At 44.1% G+C, this 7,053-nt stretch overlaps 1 non-coding gene across 1 annotated transcript; it reads right to left on the bottom strand.

Annotated features, from left to right (window-relative positions):
• Window positions 1–6,285: 6,285 nt before the first annotated feature.
• On the bottom strand, window positions 6,286–6,361 carry TRNAS-GGA (transfer RNA serine (anticodon GGA)). Its single transcript has one exon. It is a non-coding gene; the product is annotated as a tRNA-Ser (tRNA).
• Between the last annotated feature and the right edge of the window lie 692 nt (window positions 6,362–7,053).

Raw genomic sequence — 7,053 nt, 5'->3', positions numbered from 1 at the left:
TATAATGTTATCAAGATCCCACCATTTTGTTGTAAATGATCCGATGTCATCATTTCTTATGGCTGAGTAGTATTCCATAGTGTATATGTGCCACATCTTCTTCATCCAGTCTTCTATTGAAGGGCTTTTTGGTTGTTTCCATGTCTTGGCCACTGTGAACAATGCTGCAATGAACATGGGGCTACATGTGTCTTTACGTATCAATGTTTCTGAGTTTTTGGGGTATATACCCAGTAGAGGGATTGCTGGGTCATAAGGTAGTTCTATTTTCAGTTTTTTGAGGAACCACCATACTTTCTTCCATAATGGTTGTACTACTTTACATTTCCACCAACAGTGAATGAAGGTTCCTTTTTCTTCACAGCCTCTCTAACATTTGCTATTACCTGTCTTATTGATAATAGCTAATTTAACAGGTGTGAGGTGGTATCTCATTGTAGTTTTGATTTGCATTTCTCTAATAACTAATGAAGATGAGCATCTTTTCATATATCTGTTGGCCATTTGTATTTCTTCCTGAAGCCCTTTACTTTGAAGATTTCACGTTATGTGAAATGTTGACATCATAGTGGTAACAATGATGTTCCTATCAGGAAATTTTTTGTTTGTTTGTTTGTTTGTTTTTTTTGTTTGTTTGTTTTTGCAGAGGCAGAGATAGACAGGGACAGACAGACAGGAACAGAGAGAGATGAGAAGCATCAATCATCAGTTTCTCATTGCGCGTTGTGACTTCTTAGTTGTTCATTGATCGCTCTCTCACATGTGCCTTAACCGTGGGCCTTCAGCAGACCGAGTAACCCCCTGCTGGAGCCAGGGGCCTTGGGTCCAAGCCGGTGAGCTCCTTGCTCAAGCCAGATGAGCCCGCGCTCAAGCTGGCGACCTCGGGGTCTCGAACCTGGGTCCCCCCGCATCCCAGTCCGATGCTCCATCCACTGCGCCACCACCTGGTCAGGCGCTATCAGGAAATTTTTGTATATCATCTTGATACATGTGGGAAAATTCAGAATTCAGACTGCCCATGAATGGAAATCTATTGTATATGCTTAGGCCTTCTTATGAAATTCAGATTCATATAGTGTTTTGGTTTTTAGTTAGTTTTAAGTTCACTCCAGAGCTGTTTGAGTATTTGGTTTCTGTACGGTTAATATTAACAAGAAGAGAAAAAATAGGAGTTAGTTCTGGCTTAGCTTCTTACACTGTGACCTTGGGCTAGTTACTACATATATTGGAGCACCTTTTCCTTAATACATTCAAAATATTAACCTTATACTGTCTGAGTGTTTTCTTCCTTGGGCATAAGGATACCAGCTGGACTGCTTCTCTAGTCCAGATGTCAGGCCTTGAGAACCAGATCAAATGCAGGAGACCACATCCCTGGCTGCAGAGCACTCAAACCCAATCCAAGTCCTTGAGAAAAATAGGGCAAAGCCAGAGACCTTATTTTAAGGATGGCAAATGTACCAAGGCCCAGTAAAGAATAGGACTTGAAGCTGAGAAGGACACGTAGCCACATTCCTGTCCCATCCCTAGCTAGCCCTGAGCACCCTATTAGAGAGGCCTGTAAACAAGGGTTTGAAGCAGACTTGGTGTTCGAGGCCCTCTGTCTTTTCCGGTTGTCTGGCAATTTGATTACAGACACTTCAGTTCACTTCAGTCCTTGTCTCTGTGTATTAGCTTCATAGCGACAAGATGCATGAGTTCTGTCTTGTTCTGGTGACAATTTCCGGTGACTGATGGGACAACTGCAAGACCTCTGGTAAGTTCTTATTGGCAGGGTCCAGTAGGCTGCCTGGATGGGGGGCCTTGAGACTGAGAACGTGGAATTCCCCTGAAGCTGCCGAGTCCATATTTACTCGGGAATCTAGCCATCTCTGCCTCCCAGTTTCCTCCATCACCACTGCTCGAGACTAAACTGAGAAGTGCCTGTCTGGTCTGGTTGCATGCTAATTCCTGGGTTGCGAGTTATTGTGTGGAATTTAGAAGTACCTCTCTGTGTTCTGGTTTCTGGTGTTTATGACCTAGGCTGGTCATCAGGTTAAGGTGCCTTCTGGTTTTTGGTTTTACCGGGCTCTGTCTGGTAAGAATGGAATAAAGCCTCTGTTCCTGCAAACAGCCTTTTGGGGCAAATTCTGGCTGATTGGCTGACCAATGCTTATGAATCTATGGAGTGATATCAACTTTGGATACCCAAAATGTAGTTTTTTTGAGGCCTAAATTAATGTTTTTGCATGCAAAATAAGAAAACGCTGGCTTTAAAATTAAAGTAAATAAATGGAAAGCATTCTGATTATATATACTCTGTAAAGGAGTCGCATTCCTGTACTTAGATACTCTGGACATCGCTGCTTTGAAATCGTAATAATTGAGGAGTGCTCATTTATACTTAAATAGAATGGAATTTTAGATCCTGAACTTGTTTCTTATTTTCATGTCCTTTAAGTTCTTGCCATGCTAAGTGTTATTTATGCTCTGTGTTTGTTCTTTTCAGTGTGGGGGTGGGGCGGAATAGCAACTCTGCTATGTGGCTTGGTTAGGTTTTATTTTTGTGTCATGCCTGTGTCCCTGTATTGAATTTGTCTTGTTTCTATGTGGAATTGTACTCATGTCTGTAAAATATTTATAGGAGGAGTCACTTTCAGTTTTAGAGCTCTCATCTGTCTATCAATCTGTCTGTCTGAAATTCTTGCTGTTCTGTGCACACCAGGAATCGTCTGGTTCCACTGTCTAGGCTCTGCAACACTAGTTGGTGTGAAGTAAGATTCTAAGACTAGTGTCTCAGTTCCTGCTTCTGGAGAATTTGGTTTGTACATTCTTATTTGTTTGAGCTTTGCCTTTGTTTTGGACCTTGTTCAGGTTTTATTTCTTTTTTCTTTTCTTTTTTTTGGGGGGGGCAGAGGAGAAATAGAGACATGTACCCCAACTGGGATCCACCCGGCAACCTCTTGGGCTGATGCTCAAATCAATTGAGCTATCCTCAGTTCCTGAGGATGACGCTTGGATCAACTGAGCTATCCTCAGAGCCGGGGGCTGATGATCAAACCAATCCAGCCACTGGCTGTTAGAGGGGAAGAGAGAGAGAGAAAGGGGAGAGGGAAAGTAAAAGAAGCAGATGGTCGCTTATCATATCTGCCCTGACTGGGGATTGAACTCAGGATGTCCACATGCCAGGCCAATGTTCTATACACTGAGCAAACTGGCCAGGGCTGGATTTTGCTCAGGTTTTAAAATAGGTAGCTCACCTTTGGCAGAGAATAAGACTGGTCAACCTATAGCTATAAGTAAATGACTAATCAAAACTGTGTTATGCACCAGCTTTCATGTTGTTCCATATTGAGGATTGTACTCAGAAAGGAAATAAATCAGTGGTTTAAAATGGGGGAAAAGCCCTGGCCAGATAGCTCAGTTGATTAGAGCATTATCCTGGAATGCAGAGGTTGCCAGTTTAATCCCTGGTCAGGGCACATACAGGAACAGATTGGTGTTCCTGTTTCTCCCTCTTCCTTCCTCTCTCTAAAATTAATAAAATAATGCCCTGGCTGGTTGGCTCAGCGGTAGAGCGTTGGCCTGGCGCGCAGGAGTCCCAGGTTCGATTCTCAGCCAGGGCACACAGGAGAAGCACCCATTTGCTTCTCCACCCCTCCCCCTCTTCTTCTTCTCTGTCTCTCTCTTCCCCTCCTGCAGCCAAGGCTCCATTGGAGCAAAGATGGCCCGGGCGCTGGGGATGGCTCTGTGGCCTCTGCCTCAGGCGCTAGAGTGGCTCTGGTCGCAACATTGCGACACCCAGGATGGGCAGAGCATCACCCTCTGGTGGGCAGAGCTTCACCCCTGGTGGGCGTGCCAGGTGGATCCCGGTGGGCGCATGCGGGAGTCTGTCTGACTGCCTCCCCGTTTCCAGCTTCGGAAAAATGAAAAAAATAAAATAAAATAAAATGGCAAAAATAAAATAAAATAAAATAAAATAAACATTTAAAAAATGGGGGGAAAAAATCTCATTCCCTTTCCACACAGTAAAACTCAGGAAAAAAAGAAAGAGGGAGTCTTTTAAGCATCTTAGAGCCTTCTCTTGGAGGTCCAGAAATTATTGTGGTCCTGGGCACAATAGGGGCTTTATTTAATACCACCCCAAACCTTATGCAGGCTATGGGATAGATGGGGTGATAGCACAACCTTCATATGAAGGGAAAAATGTGTCCTTTTAAAAACGTAAGTGGCTCCTAGTAGCTTGTACATGGTATCTCCCCTCCTTCCTCCAGCCTCGCTTGAAAAGTTATCAAAGACAAATGAAAAACCTTGCCTTTTCTAGAACTATTAATACTGTTAATTTGTATGGTTTATAAAATTAGGGCCTGGCCAGTTGGTTCAGCGGCTAGAGCGTCGGTGTGTCATGTGGACATCCCAGGTTTGATCCCCAGTCAGGGCACATAAGAGAAGCACCATCTACTTTTCTTGTCCTCCCTCTCCCCCTTTTCTCTCTCTTCCTCTCTTGTAGCCGGTGGATCACCTGATTCGAGTGTTGGCCCTGGGCACTGAGGATACTCAGTGGATTTGAGCATCGGCCCCAGACAGGGGATGCCGGGTGAATCCCAGTCAGGGTGCAGTGGAAGTCTGTCTCTCCAGCTCCCCTCCTCTCACTTAAAAAATAAAATAAAATAAAATAAAAATAATTTCAAATATGTTATTAGAATCAGGTGGTTTGGAAAAACATTTGATATTACTACTAGTTTAATTAATGTCTTTTAAAGTTCTTCACAGAAAATATGGATTTCTGAAGATAAATTTCAAGCCATACCTCTAAATTGGATGAAGATTTATGGAACTCTTAGAAATAACTGGATTCATAGATATACTGATGAATAGTCAGGATAAACAGATATTGATTGAGACTAGATGAACTGAGAATTAGTATTTTCTTTATTCTGTTAAAAATATTGATTTTTGGGCCCTGGCCAGTTGGCTCAGCAGTAGAGCGTTGGCCTGGCGTGCGGGGGACCCGGGTTCGATTCCCGGCCAGGGCACATAGGATAAGCGCCCATTTGCTTCTCCACCCCCACCCCCCTCCTTCCTCTCTGTCTCTCTCTCTTCCCCTCCCGCAGCCAAGGCTCCATTGGAGCAAAGATGGCCCGGGCGCTGGGGATGGCTCCTTGGCCTCTGCCCCAGGCGCTAGAGTGGCTCTGGTCGTGGCAGAGCGACGCCCCGGAGGGGCAGAGCATCGCCCCCTGGTGGGCAGAGCATCGCCCCTGGTGGGCGTGCCGGGTGGATCCCGGTCGGGCGCATGCGGGAGTCTGCCTGACTGTCTCTCCCCGTTTCCAGCTTCAGAAAAATACAAAAACAAAACAAAAATATTGATTTCTGAATCTTTTTGGTTTTCAGATACAAGAAAACTTGTTTCTTAAAATAATTTAGTGAAGTATATCTTTATAAGCATTATTAGGGCATTTATATGTTTTCCTCTCTACTTGATCCCCCCAGAATCTGGCAACTCTTAATGAGTAATATTGTAATGATAGTATATTTGTTTACATAAATCCAATAAGAATCTGTTCTCTTTATAAGTCACATAAAGCCAATTTTCAATTTTGATTTTATTAACCAAGACGTTGACTGGAATTGTACGTCTGGAAAGGACATGCCTGGACTCTGGATGTCACCAGAAAGTCATGTGGAATTGAGACTGAGTTTTGAAAGCTGGTAACGCCCATTGGAGACAGGGCCTAGTACCTTACTTACACATGGTCACGGCATCTCTCTAGGTAAGGAGTGAAGATTTCTTTCCTGAAAGATGGCAAGAAAGGAGCCTCAAGACATTTTGGGAGACCTCAAGAGCTTGAGGAATTCACCCAGACTTTCAGGTATTGCAGGCCAAGCCTGCTGGCAACTGTGTGGCTTGGCTTTCTAAATTAAAAACATTTTTTTTGCCCTGAGGGGCTAATTAAAGCTTAATCTGAAGATTATAAAATTCCAGCAAGCAGATTTTTTTGTGTGTGTGTGTATTTTTCCGAAGCTGGAAACAGGGAGGCAGTCAGACAGACTCCCGCATGCGCCCGTCCGGGATCCACCTGGCATGCCCACCAGGGGCGATGCTCTGCCCATCTGGGGGATGCTCTGCCCATCTGGGGCGTAGCTCTGCTACAATCAGAGCCATTCTAGTGCCTGAGGCAGCGGCCACAGAGCCATCCTCAGTGCCCGGGCAAACTCCAATGGAGCCTTGGCTGCGGGAGGGGAAGAGAGAGACAGAGAGGAAGGAGAGGGGGAGGGGTGGAGAAGCAGATGGGCGCCTCTCCTGTGTGCCCTGGCCGGGAATCGAACCCGGGACTCCTGCACTCCAGGCCGATGCTCTACCACTGAGCCAACCGGCCAGGGCCCCAGCAAAGCAGATTTAAGAAAGCCTATATGGTCAATTGCTATTCCTGTTGTTTATGCAAACAGTCAGGCCAAATTGAAATTAGACTTACCACAATAAATAAAGTTGCTTTAATTTGGCTTTTTAATAAAAATGAGGGTAATTTCAGAGAAAAATTTATGTTTCAGTAAAATCTATATATAACACATTGTTATGAATATCAGAAACTAGACTGGATCCTGAATATTTCTAACTTTTTTGAATGTTTTCGCTACAACCCTCTGAACTAATGTTTTGGTTTTTTTCTCATCCTTTGATTTATAATTATTAAGAACTAATTTTTTTTTCATAATTCTGTCATTAAAGCTTTCCCCCAATAATACTAAGATTTTTAACACAGTTTGTTTCCGCCAGGTTACAAGCCCTGTTCTTACTCAGGGAACACCACCTCCTTCTGTGCCCAGGCTCATCATCTCTCTGACGAGAAGCAAGGATCTCTTGGCTCTGAAGAAAATGTCAGCCCTCTTCAGCAGGAAGCAGCAACAGAAGAGACACAGTGCTCCTTTTCCCTGAAAGAATTCTGGGCCATGATTCTTTATTTTTATTTAAAAATTTTTTTTCTTTTTAAATTTATTCATTTAAGAGAGGAGAGAGAGAGAGAGAGAGAGACAGAGAGAGAGAGAGAGAGAGAGAAAGGGAGGAGGAGCAGGAAG

Source organism: Saccopteryx bilineata, chromosome 5 (assembly GCF_036850765.1).
Source record: "Saccopteryx bilineata isolate mSacBil1 chromosome 5, mSacBil1_pri_phased_curated, whole genome shotgun sequence".
Taxonomy (NCBI): Eukaryota; Metazoa; Chordata; class Mammalia; order Chiroptera; family Emballonuridae; genus Saccopteryx; species Saccopteryx bilineata.
This window is presented reverse-complemented; position numbering and strand designations above follow the sequence as displayed.